General features: G+C 38.4%; 1 protein-coding gene and 1 pseudogene across 1 annotated transcript in view; one reads left to right on the top strand and one right to left on the bottom strand.

The window, feature by feature from the left end:
• Nucleotides 1–22,359, top strand: part of CNTNAP2 (contactin associated protein 2) — a 1,494,727-nt gene that overhangs the window by 332,029 nt on the left and 1,140,339 nt on the right. The window lies entirely within an intron of this gene.
• LOC141567651 (small ribosomal subunit protein eS8-like) lies at nt 993–11,499 on the bottom strand (annotated as a pseudogene).

Raw genomic sequence — 22,359 nt, 5'->3', positions numbered from 1 at the left:
TGTTGTTGTTGTTTTGATAATCCCTAGTAATATCCAGAGGGAAATGACATTGAAAAATCCCTGGAATGGAAGTTCCAAAGTACTCAGAAGGAAAGAGGTGGAGGGCTGGGTGCTGAACATTCTTCCAAAATAGGGGATTTTCAACTAAATTTGTAAAGGTAATATGCCGCCATATGGTTGCCGAGACTATAATAAAATATTAGATAAAAGAGTATGAAAAGTCACAAAAAGGTAGTCAAAGAAGGAATGACACGCTCTTATGTTTTCCCCAGAGTGTAATATATTGTAATATCTTTGATGCGGGACCTTGGGTGAAAATAACCATGATCCGTAGAAATATGGTTTGTATGATAAGAGTTAGTGCCAGAGAGAAAATAAAAGGGGAAACAAGCAGAAAAAGAAGTATTCATGGAAGAAAGAAGGATAATTTCATAAGCTGGTGATAGAGATTCTTGATATGTGTGTAGACAAGCTGGAAAAAAATTAGATGAATTATTGAATGATGGAAAAGTATGCAAAAAATTATTGCTACCACCTTAGAGGTGAATGTCAAGTGGCATTTTTCTCTCTGGACCCTTCTGTTTCCACAGTTTATACAGTGATGTAGAAAAAGACATACAGACATATGTGCCCCCTCCCTTTTTTTGGTGGTGACATGATTAAATCAGTAGGGATGATGGAAACTTTGCATGACAGGACCATGACCCGAAGTGCAACTCAGGCATCTGAAATTCGGTGAAATTTCAGAATATTGTATTTACTAATGTTTAAATGCACTGTCCTAGATGTATTTGGTTAGAAAAGAACACCTATGTGAAGACTCTAGAATGATTTAGCAGCAGTGTACCTAAAGCGGACTCAGTTATTTTTACCTGTCTGGCTTTAATGTCACACTGCTTGGGTAAATTCAGGCTGCAACTTTTTTTGTTGTTCATTTGTTTTTGAACACAACACACCTTTATTATACGGACTAAGCTAGGAGGGAGGAGGATTTATTCGCCTGCCCTGGCCTTGGTGTTCCTCAGACAGAACTTCCAGCTCCTTGCCCTACAGTGACAACCGTCTGCTGGGCTGCCCTGGCCAGGTCGTGAAGCGATGCATGCCAGAAGCGTGCCCGGTGACTGCTCCTCCAGAGCACTGCAGATTCGGGCATTCTTTTTCCTTTCATCCTCTTTCTTCTGAATTTTCTTCGATCGTTTTTTGTTTAAAATCTCTTCCTCCTTGGGCGTCAGCTTGGCCCCCTTCTTGCAGCCCAGGAGCGGTGCATAGTGAGACGCAAACCACGGTGGGTCCAGGGGTGCCGTCTGTGAGCGCTAGGCAGGTTTTTACCAGGGTCTGGGCATGGACTGATTTGCTGGTGACTGCCTTGTAGAAACATCAGTAGCCCTTGTTTTGCGCGTTTAACACTTACAGCCCCAGGAGAAGGTCCCCACGTCCAGCCTCAGTGCTCGGTAGTTCCTAATGTCTCCATGCACTCGGGCTGTGTGTACGCACGGGGGCCAATCTGAGTGGTGGCAGCAGGGCGTCCCAGCTCATATCTTCATTTCGTGCAGTTGGGCTTTTTCTTGCTCCTGGTCTTGTGACGCTTGTGCCAGTTGTCCCCAGAGATGCCCAGGGCTCAGTGCCACCTGGAAAAAGAAAACCAGGCTGCAACTTTTCATGTAGTCTTTTCCTTACAGGGTTTTCTTTGGAGGATTGCTAAGAGGATTAAATGAGGGATGTATATAAATTGCACAGCGTCGTGTCTGGCATGCAGTCAGTGTGGTATTGTTGTTCAGTACACATTAGGTATTATTCTGTTGTCTCTGTTGCCTGTGCCTGGACACTTGAATTTGTTTCTGGGCACCCCTTTTAAGGGGAAGTATAGGCTACAGGGAACATGATAAGAGGAAGGAAAGGGTAATACAATTCTGTCCTGTGAGCCACGCTTGATAACATTAGAGATGTGAAAACTGGAGAAGACCTACCATCTTCGAACACTAACAAAAGCCACTTTAGACTTTGTCTATTTGATGACAAAGCATGTAATGCAGAGGAAAACTTTGTTTAAAAAGGTAAATATTTTTCATCATTGCTTAGTTTTAGTCTCAGACATATAAGCCTCTTTATGGGTTTATCACCGAGGAGATTCAAACCTTGAGTTTGGAGGGATTAAAGATTTCTAACCTTAATTCCAAGCCTGGCATGTTATGAATCCTGGCACGTAAAGGGCATTTCTGGTGCGTGGCTGTCCCTCCACTTCTCCCTTAAACAAACAAACAAAACAAAACAAAACAAAACAAAAGACAAAACAAACAAAAAAACGCCACAAAAATAACACTTGTTGTTCATAAAATTTAGTAATCTATTTTGTTTTGCTTTGTTTTGTTACCATGCATTCTGCATGTACACACGCATTTACACATACACATGTAGGAACATTACTTAATGCTACTTAAATTGGTTTTCCAAGGTCAAGAATATAGTGTTCGTTTATGCTAGCTGGTTCACAAACACAACACATTTGCTTGTGAAATATCAGTGACACAGAAATCTAATTTATTTGCCTTGCTTTTCTGACAATCTGTTGGTTGACACAATGGGTGAGCTTTCCTTCAGTACAGAGGTTGTCCCCTCTGGGTTAAAAACACTCTGTCCTGAAACAGCAGGGTGCCAAGCAAATTTGCACACTGCCTTTCCCTTTTTTTTTCTTTAGCTTCCCTCTCATGCATTCCTGTCTCAGAGAGTGATGGGTTCTGACAAAAGACAGGTGCCTCAGAATAAAAAGAGAGACCGCCAGTAGCGTCAGCCTATATAACGACTGCTCACTTTCAACTTGGTGATGCATTTTAAACACTAATATTTCAGAAGGAGAACCTTTATTTTTTTTCTTTAAGCCTACTTTTTGGAGCAAATGTTTATTTGTCATTATTCATAACTAATTATTTGGCAAGGGATTTTAAAGAATGCAATACTCAGGACTGACTGAGTCATTACTTTAATATATTTACGTAAATGTGATTTAAACTGATCTATTAATTTATTCATGTTTTTCAAAGGAGAAAGGCATCTGTGGTGATTTCTCTTCGAGGGAATTTTCATACTGGTAGAAAAGGCCAGATTGTCAACTTTTGAAAGTGAAATATGTTATCAGGGGAACAAAGTTTGAATGGAATGTAACAAAATTTTATTACCAACGTCTCTGAGGCAATCAAAACTTTCTCAACTTGATAGAAAAACATAAGACCGCAACTTTCTAGAAACCACATGGCAGTTAATTTTGGCAAATTGTTTTGGGCCATTTTAACCCACAAATAATGACTGAAAGGCTTAAATCTTATCGACAGAATGGCTTACAAAAAAGAAAAAGAAAAGACAGAGTGAACCTGAAAGGAAGGAGAAGACACATTTAATTGTGATTCAAGGCTGCTGCATACTCTGTGTACAAATAAATAAATAGCCTTCAACACCTGCTGATGTGCTGGCATCTGGCTTGAAAGCAACAAACATCTGTTTATAATTTGCAGTGGGAGACCATGACAGTGAAGAACTGGATACTGTCACAAAACATACAACCTTGTTAAGTTACTAAAAGGATTCAGAGGAGAAATAATGAATGGATAATGTGGGGCATGTGACTCCCATGTGATAAGATGACGTGATGTGTTGGGCTTTCTTTCCAGGTGGCCGTTACGTTTCGATCTCAAATTATTATTTAACAGACTTGAGACATTACAAAGTACCTTGTGAAGGAAAGCTCTATTGAAAAGGGAGAATTTCCCCAACCAGGTTACATCTTCCACGTTCTTAGGGGTCAACTATTACTTGAGACGTGATGTGGATCCTAAAACTACCCGAATTTAGGTAACCTCCAGTGTTCTTCACCTGGCCAATTTGGGAAGACCCGAGCGTGTGGGCAGCACTCATGCTGTGAGTCCCAAGGTGTCAGCTGTGAGTCCCAAGCAGGTCAGACAGGTAGTTCAGTTTCCTCATTTCCTCTGTCTCTAAAATTCCTGGCAGTCTCAAGCACCATGACAATGGTTGTGTTTGTGATATTTTAAGCACTTGGGCCTGTTTCCTTCTGGCACAGATGTTGATAAGATTGGTAGCATCTCCAAAGCCAGGAAGTTTAAAATGTTTCCCACATTTCTGTTAGAGATGAATGCCCGGGGCCTTGGGTGCACAGCTCCCCGTGTCTCTTTACCATTTTCCTCATTTTCCCAAGGATTTACATGCAAGGATTCCTCTTCTTGCTTACCTCCAAATTCTGGAGTTCTAGAGATGGCTTTTGTCAGAGTCCGTTTGGGCCGCTGTAAAAAAATACCACAGACTAGGTGGCTTAGAAAGCAGACATTTATTTCTCACGGTTCTGGAAGCTGGAGCTTTGAGGTCAGGGTGCAAGCATGGTTGGATGAGAGCCTCCGCTGGGTTGCAGACTTCTGACGTGTCTGTACAAGGTGGAAGGGGCTAAGGAACTCTATGGGGTCTCTTTTTTAGGACCCGTAATCCCACCATGAAGGCCCCACCCTCATGACCTAAGCACCTCCCAGAGCCCGCCCCCCCCTCCTCTTTAACACCATCACACTGGGCATTACGATTTCAAGGTATGAATTTTGGGGGGATACACACATTCAGACCATAGCAGCTTTGTAAGATGGTGCATATATCTTTATCACCACGGATAGTGACATTTTTTTCTAGTGCCAAGTATTTAGTGAGTAAAATAACAACCCTCTGTTATTATTTTTAAATAAAGTACTATATATAAATGATTGATAAAATCTCCCGATACTAAGAAGGACCAAGCCCCCATAATAATAGCTGTTGAGGTGGCACCGTTTGAATCGCTCTGGCTTTCGTTTGGAATTACCATGTTAAAGACAGTGTTACCCAGTACCTGACAATTTTATCTCTGAGCAACATCTGTTTTTGTAAATTTGAAGTTCTGCGAGTAGCTTAGGTATCCGAACTAGATAAGCCTAAACAATTGAACAAATTCTTATTATATAATTTATATGTAATACTTAGAGTGAAGGTTATAAAGTGGATTCAATGATCCCATGGTTCGTTAAAAACATTAGTTAACCAATAAAGGTAAACATGAGATTGTTGTTTTCATGGCAGTACAAGAGATATCTATGACTCACGTTTTGTTTGCATAAGTATTAATGCTTCTCTGTTAGAATATATTTTCCAGGAAGAAAGTAGACCCAACAACTGAAATTTGAACTGTGTAATCTTAATTGAATGTGATCATTTTGCCTGAAGCTTCTATTAAATCTCCACCTCCCTGAGTGTTAATTAGTGAGTCTGGAGTGAATTTTGAGGCATTGAATATTTAATTTTTCATTAGACAGTAGTATTTGCGGCTTGGGTTCCCCACTCGCATCTTAGACACTCTAGACACTTGTGTATTGTTTATCCTCTGCTCAGAAAAATACATCCTAAATAAGATACATAGGAATCTTTTATAAGATTCATTTTGCTAATGAGGCCCTTAGTTGTATTGAGTAGCATCATGCTTTTTTGGAAAAAAGAAGGATTTCCATAAGAGGTGCAAGGCTGAGTGTATTTACATTTTGTTTCCACTACTCCTTGTTCATAGAATATTTACTATAACAAGGCATTTTTATGTGCCCTCTTAAGTAGTTATTTCCTGAGTATCATTTTATAAATAAAAATATTTAAGATTCAGAGAAGTGAACTATCATATTCAATGTCATCCAACGCTGAAATGGTGAGCACCAGGATATAAACTCCAAAACTCACACTGTGCAATATGCAACCTATTTATAGCTATGGTTTGGTGCTTGCTGTAGACATCTAGGAAGCAAGAATTAAGTCAGATTTCTTTTTTAATTGCTGTTCCTTCAACTTCCCTTTCAGTTACTTCCATTTCCAAGAGTATGTTTCATGTCACTCTCCATATGAGAAAAACCTTTAAATAAACTTGACAATGATAGCATGATAGACATACCTGGAGATTTGGGTCCCCCAAATTATGACTAACCTGTTTTACTTTGAGTTTGTTTGGCAATCTACTAAAATGTTCTCGCTGGTAAAACCACTAACTGTGATGGTTATGAAATCACTTTCTCTGGATGAGTTCATTACATGTTTGGTCTGGCAGAGAAGTTTAAGGTCTGGAGATAGTTCACTCCTGTCAACACCTGATTCCCTCTCAGAAGCACTTCTTTGTTAAACATTTTCTAAACCAGTGTTATTTGTACCGGGTGGATCTGAAACAGCTGCTCTTCAAAAACTTTACTCCCTGCTGATCTCAATCAAGGAAAGATAGGATAGGGTGTCTAGACATAAATAAGCCAACAGCCCCTAAAAATCTTAGAGATGGATTGTACTGATAATAATAGCAACCTACACAAAAAAGCCCCTTACCTGATGAGGATGTCATATTATGGAACACCTCAGACTTCTCTGTGTGCCAAAATGCCAGCCCCCTGAGAAGTTACCATCATGGTAAATAGCGTTTGCCGCCCTAAAGAAAGCGTCACAAGTTGAACAGACTCACCGCTCACTGAAGCTTTCAAATCAGTCCATCGGGCGCTGTGTGTGCTGCTGGAGGCTCGCTGGAGACTCACTCATTGGAAGACAGGCCGTTCATCATTGGTCACTTCACAGACTTGGTGCCAGGAAGGGACTAAGAATCATTACACAGACAAGCTGTTTAATCCCACCTCCCTCCCATGAACCTAAGGGGCAACCAAAAACTACGAATGGCATTGAGAAAATGAAATGTCATTTCTGGTCCATCAGGACTACATGATGCAAAATAGTGTATCGGCATGAAAATCACAGCTTGCTTTAAAGTGTCTCAGTCTGTGTCGTATTGCAAAGGATGAGCTCTGCCATTTTTAATCTCTCATTTTTAATCCACATTCTGCTGAACCTCTTCCTGATCCTGTTTTCTCACTCTTAGTCGTGATGCTCTTGGCTGCTCAGAATTCTGTGATTTTAGATGCCACCCAGGAAGCATGTCCAACACTGACCTAACATCACTCTGTCCCCTCACGCAGCCAATTAAATTTCCTGTCCTTAAGACATGTGTTTTTTTTGTTGTTGTTGTTATTTTTTCTTTTTTTTTAATGACTTAAAAATACTAATGTTTAAATACTAACAACTAGCTTTTCTGGTTTATTAATCTATACGGATAATTATATAGCAGTGGAAATTTATCAGGGATAACTTATCCATAGCATCTGATTTCGTACTTCACTTAGCAAATCAGAATTACATGATTTTTGTGTTGAAAGTGACATAGTGATTTCATGTGGCTTTGATTTTTTTTAATGTTAAACTGTGTATCTCAAATTAGACTTTAAAGTGTTTTTGAGAGGAGTAGGCAGTGATTCCATCTTTTTATTATCCTTATTATCTCAATCAATTGCTACATGGTAACAATTAAAATATTTCCTACAGTTAGTCTGCAAAATAACTCTGAAAAAATGGATTATTAAAATAAGGAAAGAAAAACTGATGAGAGGGTTTAGTAAATACTTCAGAAAGTTCTCAAAATAAGAGGGAAAAAAAAATAGACCAGAAGTCCAAGTTTTTCTGAGAGCAAAGCCCAAACTATTTTCTCATCCACTGCTCCCTATGTCCTCTTTGCTGACCAGTAACCCATCAGTTATGCTTTGTCTTAACTTGTGATGTTTGATTTATTGAATACCTACAATGAAGATATACTTAATATGCTTGTCTGTTGAGACCATAGTTAGGAAGGGTTAGCATTGTTGAGGATTTATGTGATCATAGGATTATTAAAACATAATCGCAACGAGGGCTAAAAATTCTGTATGTTTTAATCACAGCTTTACCACTGTTACCCAGATCCTTGCCTGAATAATAATAGCAGGACATTGGTAATGTATGTTGAATGAATTGAATGTTTGTGTACATTTGGCCAAGTGACACTCCCACCTCAAAAATGTGGTCGTAACCACCCAAGAATTAAAAAGTCATTAGAGAAAGTTGGACAATTAATTCAGCTGAGGGAACTCTCATATACATCTTCATTCAGAATAATATGACTAAATCATGACTGAGGCAAAAATTCTGAGCTATAAAGAACTTTAATCTTTTCAAGGAAAGACTGTGAGAAATATACCTTCTGTGTGGCACAAATCACACCAAATAGATCGAGGAATTGGTGGAAATTTAGCTTCATTTCAGAATGGTAAATTATCCTTGAATTATAAAGACTCCATTACTAAGTGATTAAAATGTGAGTTTGCAGAAGTAACTGTTTTTTACAGGAAACATTATATGAAAGAAATGAAAGCAACTTGTATGCCTTTCTCCACTAGATAGTAGCAAGGTCAGAAATGGCATCCCCGAAGATATTTTCTCTTATTGCAATAATATGTACTGTTTCAATGTTATAAAAAAAATAAAAAGTAAGGCAGTGACAAATTATAATAGCAATAGCTGAACTTTTTCAAGATTATATAAATCTGATTTAGAGTTAGGATTTTATGAAAACAATAACACTTTCACGGATGATAGAATATTAAAAGTGACCTACATTGAGAAGAAATAGGAAATTTAGGTCACAAAAAATCGGGTGCATTAATCTAACGTAGTTTTTAAAAATAGCTATCAAGGATTTAGGTTCAGTATAATGTATTATAGTCAACAAGAAAACAATGGCTACTTTTAGTAATGAAAATAGTTTGCTTGAATTTCCTGAATTTACTTTATCTGAGACCATACTTTTTTCTCAAATTTAAAATGAGAATGATATTTATGGTTTTCAAAATAGATTTCAGTATTATTTTGTTGCTGTTGAACAAATACAGAAGAAGTAAGGGGCAGACACAATAAGGCTTCCAAGTATACCGCCAAAAAAAAGAGGTGTTGTTCCCAGTGCTTCTTTCTTTCTGACACAAAATGATGGGGACAGTTGATAGAATAAAGTGTCCCTGACTTTGAGGAGCTCACAGTCTACAAATAGTCCCATGCATTAGTAGCTATACGGCCGCAATAAGTATGGTGACAAACGGGAGCCAAGAATGAAAGAGTAGTCCGGCACTAAGGGAAAATGCGATTTCTGTCCCCTGTAAACAAGCCTTCCCAGGATCTTTCGTGAATGTGTACTCTGCCATCATGACGGCTCTAATTCTGGGTGTCTCCAAGGAAAAATTTCACCGTAGCAAAATCAATTATAACTTCCCAAAGGTTTTGAGAGTTTTGAGAGTATATTTTGACTTTTTTTTTTGTCTTTTATATGCCATATAAATAAATATAAGTTTCTCTTTGTTTCTGTGACTGGGATACACAAAAAATCTGGATCAGTTTTGTCTAGAGGATACCTTGAGATGACCTGCCTTAAAATTAGAGGTTGTGTCATCGTTTACATTCACTGTCGGCAGGCTTGGAAGACACTCCAAAGACAGGTTATCATCCTGGAGAACGCTGTAACTGCTGATCATAAGAGACATGCCATAGATCTTAAGATGCTACAGGGAGAGAAAATAAACAGTGATTTACAACGTGAGCCTCTATTTGAAAGTCACAAGGGCAGACGCTTGGAATTGCAGGTGCTGATTTGTGGTTAAAGTGTTTCTCACATGGGCGACTCTACAAAGCCTTATCCAGAAAGAAGAACAGCACAGAAGCACTGATATGTCACTAGCTAAGAATGTCCCTGGCCATGCAAAGGACCACGTGGTTCTGAAGGCATTTCGTGTTCCATACATTTTACCAAATGTAATATAATTGGGTCCGAGACTAAGGCAGCGTGAACTTTTACTATATCTAAAAAGGAAAGAAGAATTGATTTTCTCTCTTTAAAAAAGAACAAAGTTCCAAGTAGCTCTATAATTATCTCCTGATATATACATATACATTATATGTATAATACTCATTAATAGATAATGAGAAACCACTATATTGGTCTCACTTTCGTTGAGTATCTTGGACATAGTGATTTTGTAGTGTGTGTGATGCAGCAATATTAGCACCAAATGGGAGCCATTAGACTCATTAATGAACATGAAGATGGCAATTGAAACATGGGAGTAGATGGGATTGCTGCTCCCATGGAATGTGTCACATGAGAATGAAAGAGAATTAAGGACCTAACTTTGAGGAACTGGGATTGAAGGGCAAAGAGCAACCTGGAAAAGTAGACTGAGAAGAAGCAGTGGTCAGGACGTGTAATGGGAGAGCATGGCGTCCTGGACATGACGGAAGGAGAACATCTCACCAAAGAAAAGGAAGGCAGGTGGTAGGAAAGACGTGTGTATCTGCTGGAATTACCAATTCAATTACTGCACTGTACTTATCTCAGTTCCTAAAGCCCGGTGAGGGAAAATTGTGAGATGTCTGGGGTTGATAAATTGAGGATGAGATTCTGAAGGTGGAAGGCAAAGAAAAGACATGGGAGGTGGCTCAGAGAAGGTTCGGGTTTTGTTGTTTAACAAATGACTGGAACTGTTTTTAAAGACCAATGAGAGAAACCCATAGAACAAGAGAATGTTTATGAAATATCAGAAAAAATGCATGTTTTTAATCAATTCTTATAAAACATTGAGGTGACAGATTAATCTGGTTCTTAGTATATTTATATTCTTAAGAAGAATACAATTTACATAAATGTCAATTTTCTTTAGCATTACTTTGAAAGGACTTCAGCCCTTATACTTTACTCATATTTGCATTTTTGTTATAAATGACATAATTCTTTGAAATTAAATTTAGAATAACACCTTAAACAGATCATAAGCTATATTTGTATACAATTGTGTAACGTTTTCCTGGTACAAGAGAGGTAGGGTTACAACAATGATCTGGAATCGAGATCTGTTTCTTGTGAATACCCTGTTTCCCCGAAAATAAGACCTAGCCAGACAATCAGTGCTAATATGTCCTTTGGAGCAAAAATTAATGTAAGACCCGGTCTCAATTTACTATAATATAAGACCGAGTCTTATATAATGAAATATAGTATAGCATAATATAATAATAATATAATATAATATAATATAATATAATATAATATAATATAATACCAGGTCTTATATTAATTTTTGCTCCAAAAGACGCATTATAGCTGATTGTCTGGCTAGGTCTTATTTTTGGGGAAACAGGTATATTAGTGTACCACGTATTTTGTAGGCAAGTTAGGCAAGGCTTACCAGAGTGCCTAACAGGTAGCAAGAAGAGCAGAAAGGTGTCTTCAAGTTTAGGTAGTAGAAGACCCAAGGACGTCTAGCTTGAACAGTTAGAGATGGAGTTTAGAACATGAGTTTGGGATTCCAGCTTCCTTTCCCGAGGGGGTATGTTCTTCGTGTGCCTCCTCCATAATGGCTGGTACAGACATCTGGCTTCCCAGACTCACACCACATCATTCAGAGCAAAGTATAAGTGCTCTTGTCGTAGTAAGGAAGCGACTTTGCCCAGAAACCTCCCCTGCCCCCAAACCTTCCCATGTGTCTCAATGCCCTGATTTAGGTCACATGCCCATTTCTGAAGCAATCCCATTGGCTGAGGGAAGCCCATGGTCTAACATTGGCTAATGTTCTTAAACCAATTATTGCAAAATTTAGGGGATTTCCCTTTGTCCAGTCAGGGTCGCTTTTGGAGCTGGTGGTTGGGTCAGTGTCCCCAGAATTACTCTATGAAAGGCGGAAGGTTCCTAAAAAAAAACAAAAAATTTAAGAGATCAATTTGGAAAGAATAGCTGGGTGCTGATCAGGCATCTCAATCGTAGTAGCTATAATGCACCTCATGTTGGGTCCCTGTTCTTTTCCACTAAAGAGTGAAACCAAAGGGCTGGGCCCATTTCAGCTGATGTCAGGCCATGTCTCGGATCAAATTTCTCAGCGGACTTGAGCTTCTGAGCCCAATACCTATCTTAGTATCTTCTCCCTGCCCTCATCGCCTGTTTTGGCACTGAAATATTAAATGAGGTAATAAAATGAAATAAGTTTGTGCAAATACTTTACAACATATCAACTTAAATGAGCTGTTTAATAAGGTAAACTGACTTTATAGACATGACTTTGTTACGTTAGTCTTCCACGAATGCCACATTATTTTAGGAATTCAGAGTTGAGGATGAGGAATAAAATGGACAACTATTAAAAACAAACCTAGAAATGAAGAGTCCCCTTGAAGTTACATACCTCCTTTGGAATCGACCATCCAGAATACAAATAGAAAACCATATCTACTGAGACAGTATTTTGTAAGTTTGGTAAAGGCAAGCAAGGTCAGCGTGTGTGTGTGTGTGGGTGTGTGTGTGTGTGTGTGTGTGTGTGTGTGAAGAGTTTACCATCCTAATGTTGAATTCAGGGAATCAGATTCAGGAAATCACTCTAATTATATGAACAATCTCCTCACCATCAAACCCGCGAAGAGTCCAGATCCTGTCTGTCAACATTTCACATTTTACCTCTATGTATTCACATGTCCAGTCAGAGCTCTTTATTCTGTGAAAGCAATATTTCAGTTAATTTATTAAGCAAAGGGATGCCCAAATTTATCCCAGTCTTCATGCTAGGGATATAGAAATGAGAATGACAAATTTTCTATGTATAAGGAGCTCAGAGTCCAGTCAAAAATTCATATCTAATGATTAATTGCCATAGGATACTGTAGGTGGTATAAAAAAGGCGTGTACTTTTATATACTGGTGCCAAAAAGGAAGTAGCTTAACATGTATCATTATAATGTGTCTGTCTATACACCTTCTTTGGGGGCATCAAAACTTGTGGACGCAAAAAGAAAACTGGAAGAAACATTTAATTTTCATTACATGACCTTAAAATGTGAAACTTTAAAGGAAGAGCAGTGAATGAGTTTATAACCAAAACACAATGGTGGTACCAATATAGTTAATAGGAAATATTTAAGAACAATTATGACATTCTTATTCTGCTTAAAAAAATTCTATCATATGTCAAAATAGGATTTTGCTCATAGCAATAAAATGACCCTGACAATTATTTTTTTTAAGAGACTGTACCTTGTTGGCAAAATAATACATGCTCATTAACCATCCAGCTAGAGAAGATCCCGCTAGGTTAAAAAGCAGCTTAATTAGCTCCTCTGATGGTCCTTTCATACAAGAACTGCCATCAACTTCCAAATCTCTCATCAAAGGTCCTTGAAGTTAAACTGGTTTTCTATCCACTGTTCTTTGTTGTAAATGTATGCTTTAACCATTATCTAATTTCCTTTTCACTGCTAGCATAGCATTTTATGAAGCATTTTTACAGCCTCCCACAAAATATCTTTTATTAACCTAATGCAATCCTGCTAGTTCAGGAAAAGCTGAGGCATGGAAACCTACTGGGAAGATCTCAGCATGATCTCTAGACACTGAATGTACAGCGCTGTTTGACCATCAGCTGTGTGTGAGTCCCAGCGCCTCACCACTGCCCATCGTCACTTGTCACGTGTGGGTTGTGCTAACTGCCCTAATCACGATGGAAAGCATATATGTGAAAGTAAAAACCACCATATGTGTGTATGTGTGTATATGGGGAATTTTCTCTGGAGAACCTTGAGCAATTATATTATATATATGTGTGTGTGTGTGTGTGTGTGCATATATATATATATATATATATATATATATATATATATGCACACACACATATATATATAAATCTGGGTAGCTATAATTATCTGTATATATACACATATTTATTATATATATATATATACACACGTATATATTATATATATATGACATATACCCTAATTATGAATCATATACAGATGGTGCCCAAAAAATGTATACACATTTTAAGAAAGGAAAAAGCTGCATTAAAATTGGAATACTCAGTATATAACCATAACAAAAGATGAATACAGGTCACGTTTGACTTATGCAATTACAAAAGGTACTCAAAGTGGTTACCATCAGCGTAATTTTAACATAGTTTTTTTTTCCTTTCTTAAAATGTGTGTACTTTTTCTGGCACCCTCTGTATATGCACACATGCACGTATGTATGGTTATATGTACTAAGGGTATTACAAAATAATTGCCTTATATTAATCTTGATCTTAGTTCAAGTCGCCACATAGAATATTCTAGAAAGCCAGATATACTATGCAGTCTCTCCTAATTTCTCTCTAGAAAATTTTAGTAGGTAGAGGTTTTGGTGTAGTGTATAATTTATGACAGCTTGATTAAAGATAGGTTTATGTAGTTCTGATTTTTCAGGAAAATTTAAAGATACATGGAAAGGCCACATGTATCTTAAACTTATGAATTTAGAGTAGGTAATTATGAGAGTGTAGCATTCATTCTACAGTTTATAAATTTGTAATTTTTCTTTAATTCTACTTGGGTTTTGGAATACTGAGAACTAAATCATCATGAGTAGAAACAGGAAATCATTAAAATAAAAAATTTTATGTCATTCCAAGGTACATTCATTGAAGTACATTTTTAACCAAAAGGAAATCCCCACAAGTGTTCATTTATATGTGTACGTACATATATATGTGTATATACATATATGTGTATGTACATATGCATCTGCAATGTATACGTGTATGTGTATGTTTGTGTAATGTTGACACAACAATCATTGGAGTTTTAATAGAAACTGATACAAAGTCATGCGTTATTTGCTAGATCTGAGAATTTATAATCACCTATAATATTGACCGTAGTTCAATTATAAAATACTGTTTCACCATAATTTTTGGAGGTCACTGTATTAATCAGGGTTTTCCAAAGAAGCACAAATACGATAGATGATGGAGACAGAGATAAAGATATACAAAGAGATTTATTAGGAGGATTGGTTGGCTCACATGATTATGGAGACTGAGAAGTCCGACAATCTGCCATATATAGGCTGGAGGCCCAAGAACCAAAGGTATGTTTTCAGTCCAAACCCAAAGATCTGAGAACCAAGGGAGACAATGTGTAAGACCCCATCCGAGTCCAAAGTCCTGAGAACCAAGAGTGCCAGGGTCGAGGGCAGGAGAGGATGGATGCGCCAGCTTAGCCACGGAGCACATCTGCCCTTCCTGTGCCTTTTCGTTCTATTCAGGTCCTCAAGGAATTGGATGGTACCCACCCACACTGGACATGGGGACCTTTTACACTCAGTCTACCAATTCAAATGTCAATCTCTTCCAGAAACTTTCCCACAGACACACCTAGAAATAATGTTTGCCAGCTGTCTGGGCATCCCTTAACCCAGTCAAGTTGACGCAGAAAATAACCATCAGTCACCTGACTCAGTCTTTCCTGCTTACTCAGCATCTCTCTTAGATTGCCGCAGAACCTTCCCTTGAATATTATGTTACTTCAGTTCACATACTAACAAACCCTCCATTCCATTACTAGAAAGCTGTTGGAATCTTTAATATAATTTTTTTGAGCCATATGAGCATTGTTGGTCTAAAAATGCGATTAGAAGTACAGTAGAGGTACGTTTACTATACAAAAAAAGGTGTATTAATTAGGGCAACATTAGTTGCTGTAAAAAACAAGTCCCAACATTTACAGAATGGAACAATGCAACGTAAGTTTACTCCTCACCCAAATGAAGTTGGAATACATGTCCGCATCTTGCAGAAGGCGTTATGCTGCCCAGGGAACCAGAGTTCTCGCTTGGTTCCCAGTATCCAGAGGGAAGATAAGGAAAAGAAAGAGTGGAATGTCACATGAGGCAGTGTTTTTATGGCCTGTGCTAGAAGGGACACATGCCAACTTCAGTCACATTACTTTGGCCAGAATTCATGGTCAGATTTAACTGCAAATGACACTGAGGAATGTATTCTAGCTGTGTGCCAGGAAGGAGAACAATGCTTATATGAGTTGCCATCTACCTAGTTCTCCAGCTTAATTTAACTCCATGTTTTCTTCTTACTCTGTGTTTCAGCCATATTGACGTGTTTTGTTTGTTTGTTTGTTTTTTGTTTTGTTTGTTTGCTGTTGTTTTTTGTTTGTTGGTTTTTTACCCCCAGTGTCCAAAAAGGACTACAGAGTCCTGACCCAGGCTGTTCTTTCTACAAGAAATGTGTTTAACTTCACCTAGTTTAGTCAGCTCACTTCTATTGTTCACTTAGAGCTTAATTCAAATGTTTATTTTTCAGGGATGCTTGCAATACACTGTTAGGGTGCCTTAGGTTATTATTCGTAATGCACACTTTGTACCATTTATAATATTGTCTGATAAATGTTTCTCTCTGCAACGAGACGCTAAGCCCCCTAGTGGCAATGGCTATGCCTGTCTGCTGTCTGTTGTAGCACAGATCCTATCAGAGAGCCTCGAGCGTGAAAAGTATTTGTTTAATTCATGAACACAACAAAACTCTACCCTCTAACTCTCCGTGATGGTGCTGCCACTGTGACACCTTGACAGAAACAAAACTATAGATGTTTCAACGCAACTGGTGTGTGACTTTTAAAGTTTCAACAACAACAAAAGGGCTGTGAATATGTAGGGTATACTGTCATTAAATGTGAAAGATATGTCATGTAATTGAGAGAAAGGCCAAGAATATCCGACTGTAAAAATAGACGTGATCTTTTAGCACTTTTGTTGTAAAATATTGATCATAACCCCTCTTATTTGGCTGCCACATATGAGAGTCGATGAACGGAGGCCAGGGCAGTTAGCATGGTTTTCACATTTAGTTTATTAGGTAGAAGAAACGCTCTTTCCATCTTTCTTCAGTATCTATGAGAGCCTTGTCTTGGCCTTTTTCATTGGCTCCTGTTTTGCAGTGAAACATGTATGCCTAAACGTTCTCCGAGGTGCACTTACCCTTGTTTGTTTTGTGTTCAACGAGCTCTTTGTGGGTGATGTAGACCACTCTCGTAGAATCACCTATCATCAATAAATAAAATGCTCCAAATCTATAATTCAGGCTCCGTCTTCTCTTGTGAGTCCTGATTCTGCATTTTCATCACTGATCTTTACTCAAAAGATGTTCTGCATCCACCTGAGACTTAATCTGCCCTCTAATTAAATTCAGGATGACTCTGCTCCCTTTCCTCGTCCTTTGCCTCCAATATTCTCTGCATTAATGCATGGTATCACCTTCTGTCAGTTGTCAAAGCCAAAAAAAAAAAAAAAAAAAAAAGAAAGAAAAGAATCATGTTCCATCCCCCCTAACGCATTTGCTATGACCAGGAGAAGGAAGCGTGTCAACTTTGGAGTTCTGGATGCCCGCTTTGGTCAGTTGTGCCAGTTCCAATCTGGCTGTCCTGAAATCTGGATGGGAAAAGAAAGCCAGTGCCAGTGCTGTTCTGCAGGATAGAAAAATCCCCGTGGCTTGGAAGCCTCCCAGGTTCCTGCAGACAAAGTTCATTCTGGGCTGGGGATCCCTGTGGCAGCTGGGGTGAGATGGATGCCCAGAAGGAGTGGATCCAAGAGAGAAAAGTCTCCAGAAGATCCCCAAACGAGAGGCTCTCACAGAAGATCTGGACAGGGCTGTGTGGAAGAGTTCCCCCTAGATGTCTGCTGAATGCTCACACACCTGCCTTCGGACCAGGTGGCACCAAAGGCACCCCGCATGGCAATTCTGTGCTTTTCCACCTGCTGCCAGATCCTATGGAGAAGCCGCAGTGTTTGCGGCTGTGTGTGCCCAGGTCTCTGCACCGTATGCATGAGCCATGTGTTGCTCCAACCTCCAAGAATTCAGCCCCGCCAGAGATTACCCCAGGTGCATGAAAAACTCCCAACTTCTTGCTTTCTGGTGCAGAAAGATCGTTGAGAACAAATAGGAAGCAATGCGAGAATTCAACTTCAGACAGGAAAGTTCAGAAGTCAGTCTCCTAGGTTCCCGCGTGTGGGAAGGCTGTGGTGTGGCATTCATTACAAAGGTCTCTTTACTGACCCAGCCCCAGAATGCTGCCTCATACAGGTCACAACCTCCAGGTTCGTCCTTCTGCCTTATTTGCATGAGCGTGTTTGCCTTGTTTGCTGGCCTTGTGCCCACGACCATTGTCATGTTGGTCTCTGATGGGTGGTGCCCTCAGAATCTTTCTCCCTGAGAGCTAGCTTGTGCCTTCTTTGTACATTCATATAACTCCACAGTTAGACTCTTAATGGTTGGATGATTGTCTTGAAGCATTTTGATCACTCGTATAACAGTTTAAAATAGCAGAGTTAAGAATAATACTGATGAACTCAATATCGTATAGTGTTTTATGTCTCGAAACACTGATCTATAATCAGTTCATTTTAAAATGTGTCTCTGGGGCAGCCTTCAGTTAGGCTGATCCATTCGTAACCAGATTGCAGTTGAGAAGGAGGCAGCTGGATTGTGTATCTGGTTGGTGTTGAACAAACCCTTCAGATTCTGGGGCTCCCTTGTTAGGGAGGTAGAGGAGAGTTAGGATGGAGGATGGAATTAAGATGAAAAACGTTGAAATGTAACTCTTGCATCTGGAAGTAGAAACCTGGCTCTGCTCTTAAACTATTGTTCTTAAAACTCTATTGCTGTTCTTTTTTTTTTTTTTTTTTTTCCAGTGTTTTTTTATTTATTTATTTATTTTATTTTGTTTTATTTTTTTAGTTTCAGGTCTACAGAACAACATAGTAATTTAGCTATTACAATACCGTTGACTATATTCCTTATGCTCTACTTTACATCCCGTGACTATATACATATTTTCTAATTAGAGTTGACATTGAATATTATTTTATTTTAGTTTCAGGTGTACTGCACAGTGGTTAGATATTTATATAATTTGTGAAGTGATCCCCCTGATAAGTCTAGTGCCCACCGGGCACTATACATAGTTTTTACAAGATTGTTGACGATATTCCCCATACTGTGTTTCCCATCCCCGTGACTATTTTCTAACTACCAATTTGTACTTCCTAATCCCTTCACCTTCTCACCCACCCTCCAACCCCTCCCCTCTAGCAATGATCTGTTTGTTCTCTGTATCTATGAGTCTATTTCTGTTTTGTTTGTTTGTTTACTCTGTTCTTTAGATTCCACGTATAAGTGAATTCATACAGTACTTGTCTTTCTCAGTCTGCCTATTTCAGGGGATCATAATACCCTCTAGGTCTATGCATGTTGCTGCAAATGGTAAGATTTCATTTTTCTTTTTTATGGCAGAGTAATGCTCCATTGTATATTTGGACGCTATTGTGCTTTTAAAACAGGGATAGTCAATGCCTTGTAAATTCTGGCTTCCATCTACTGGTGGAGACTAGTCTGCCAATCCTGACCATCACCCTCCTCCACCTCATGAGGCAGCTCCCTGATTCCTCACACTTCAAAGATCAGTGGCTGCCATGAGTTAGGGGATCCATAAGTGTTTCAGATTGAACGAAAAAACTCATAACCAACTAGTACCTTCATATTTCCTCATCTCTTTATCTTTACTTATGCTGCTTCTCATCTGTAATGCCTTTTCTTTGTTTTCCATTTTTTTCTTCCTTTTGACATTGTATTTATCCCAATAACCTCTCTGAAGTGTCACTTCCCCATAGGAAGCTTTCATAGACTTTTCCAGCCCCGGCCGGGTAATTAATCATCTGGTTTCCTGGGCTTTCATGGAACTATTTGTAATTTGCACCTGTTAGTCTATTATAGAACCTATTTTCTGACTCATGTGTCTCACACACACACATATTATTGGAGTATCTACATCCTTGAGTAAATCCATTAAACTTTTTTTTTTTTTGTCTCAGCAACTTAAAAATCCTCTACATTGTAGAAGCTCTTTTGTAAACAACTGACATAACAAGTGAGCTCCTCTCATAGTATTAATTAACTGTTGAGAAAATTTTATGCCAATCTTTTGGTAGCCGTCGGTGGTTCAAGATGCTTTAAAATACATAACGAATCCGCTGCGATTTGTATCTTCACATCTGATCTACTCATTTTAATCCATGAAGAGAGGAGACACATTATGCTAATAGGCAGTAGTATACGGGTGAATATTTAAAAAGTGGCTCTTCCCCCAAAATGTAAAACCCCCAATTTGTAGTGTTTGCTGAATTACATAGTATAAATAACTTGCACCATGGTAGATTTCTAATTACCAGTATGAATTTACTGACCCTGGCATTTGAGATGTACAGTGACACATGATTGTATAGTATTCCCACAGTACAGATGCAAAAGATGTGGATTATTTCAAGGACATAGATAATAGTAAAATGTAGTTTTTAATAATGGATATGTTTAACAGATAGCTTGCAAATTCCTGAAAATTTACCTATCTGCTCTCAACCACTGATATGAGTTGCCTCCAGTTTATCAGTAGACTGGAATACATCATATTCCAACTAGGTAATCACCCTTAAGAATGCAACAAGAATATTGACTTACAAATAAATTTTTGCATTAATTGATGACATATCAATATTATCAAGAAACATACTATGTGATATTTGATTTCATTGGTAGTATTTCTGAAAACCCTGCTGTTTTAAAATGTCTCTCAAGACAATGATCCAAATATATTAATAATCTACTTATCAAGTCATTTGAATATAAAAGGAGGGGCATCTGAAAATATATGTAATAGTTTTAGTATAGGACACTATGGTAATCAAGAATGGTATTTTTCTTCAAGAGAAATACTAAACGTTTAGAAATATTTGGATAAATTAATTTTCATACTCCCAGTGGCCACTAATTCACACACCAAAGTGATCATATATTTAAGTGTCTTACACAACTGTTCATAGCCGTTGGCAAGAGCGTGTTTACAAACAGATGATGGAAACCTACTCACCAAGCAACAGAATTGCCTATATTCAGGACACTTGCCAGGCGTTTCCTAAACTACCACCTGTTCTCCTAACAACAAAGGCATCCAAACTAGGTGCTTACTAAACTTAGTCAGTCTGTGTATATTTAATTTTCCTCTCCTGTCACTCGATAGTGGAGTCATTTCTTAATTTCATACACAAACCTTAAAGCTTGTTTCCGGACATAGCTCTGGCTATGACCCCGCCCAACAGCTGTTCTTGAAGGATAGTTAGTCTTTGCTGTTGTGTTGGATATTGATTTATATTCATGCTTTTCAGCATGTCCAGGTGTAAAAAACCATTCCATTGGCATCACAGAACAGAAAGTTGTCATCGGCTTATCTATAATTTATGGCAGTCGTGGATAATTCAAGTAGTAAGCCAGTGTCTTCAACTCCTTTAGAGTGGGTACCAATGTAGCATCGTCTTCTAGAACAGTTCATAGAACACTATGAATATGAACTGTCCCCTATGTGCTCATACATATATTCAGTCTGTATCCATGTAGGTTTTAGCTTATCATCATTAGAATGCGGCAATATTATAGAGAATCTTAGTTAATTCTGCAGGGCATAAAGTGGATGGATGATGAGAGGAAAGCAGCTGCTTTATGAAAAGACAAAGTAGGGTGAAATGCTCCAAGGACACACAGAAGCACAATGCCTGGCTGCATAGCAGGCTGTGTAATAATGAGAGGAAACAGCAACAGGCAGAAGAGCAAATAATCAGCAATCAGAAGCATCATGATTAAAAAGAATATGTTGGCTCTGAGATAATGAGGCTAAGCTATAAACACCATCGCTTTTTATAAACACAGCTACAGTTAGAACCCAAAGAGCTCTTTCAAATGATTTTTGGAGATAGTCAGTCTGAAAAAAAAAAAAATCATAAAAGAGAAAAAAAGGAAAAGAAATGGATTGATAAGGGGGCTAATGTGAGCTATGATGTCTTATTCATCTCTGCAACATGACGGTTTAGAACCCAGGTTTTGGGCCTGGGCAGCATGGATTTGAGCCTGAGTTCTGTTATTTACCTACTTGTGTGACCTTGGGGGAGTCAGTTACCCTCTTTATGTCTCCATTTCTTCATTTGTGAAGTACTGACTAAAATAGTATCATATCTCATAGAGATATTGTAATGATTCAATTCAATAATGCAAAGAAACCCCTTGGCACTGTGCCCAACACAATGAAAATGTTCCAGACAGCCAACTCTTATGCTCACCCCCACTACCTAGTAAATAGGGTGGCGAGTAGCAGTCACTAAAGCTTGGGGTGAAAGACACTTGCAGATATAACCACGGAACAGGTACATTCCTCTTGGGGTGGGGGGAGTGGATGAAAAAATGTTACACAGCACAGAAGTGCTTTATTCACATTGAGGAACTCGAAAAGCGTCTTGATAGAATTTCACAGATGGCGTGGAATTGGAAGTAAAATATAATCATAGAATCATAGATTTGAATAACATTTTTCAGGATTATTAAATGTACTCTATTAGAATAGGAATTGTTGGTTATAACATCTATGAGCATATAGCCTCTGGTTACAGAGCCACAGAAAATGGTATCACTGTTAGCTTTAGAAATGAAATAAATACATGATAGTGCATAACGGTCATTAAAAAAAGTGAACACATTTAGCAGACCAGGAGCCTTAATT

This window comes from Rhinolophus sinicus, chromosome 8 (assembly GCF_057876585.1).
Source record: "Rhinolophus sinicus isolate RSI-liver-muscle chromosome 8, RSI-T2T, whole genome shotgun sequence".
Classification (NCBI taxonomy): domain Eukaryota; kingdom Metazoa; phylum Chordata; class Mammalia; order Chiroptera; family Rhinolophidae; genus Rhinolophus; species Rhinolophus sinicus.
The sequence above is the reverse complement of the archived record's forward strand: the minus strand, read 5'-3'. Positions and strand labels throughout refer to the sequence as shown.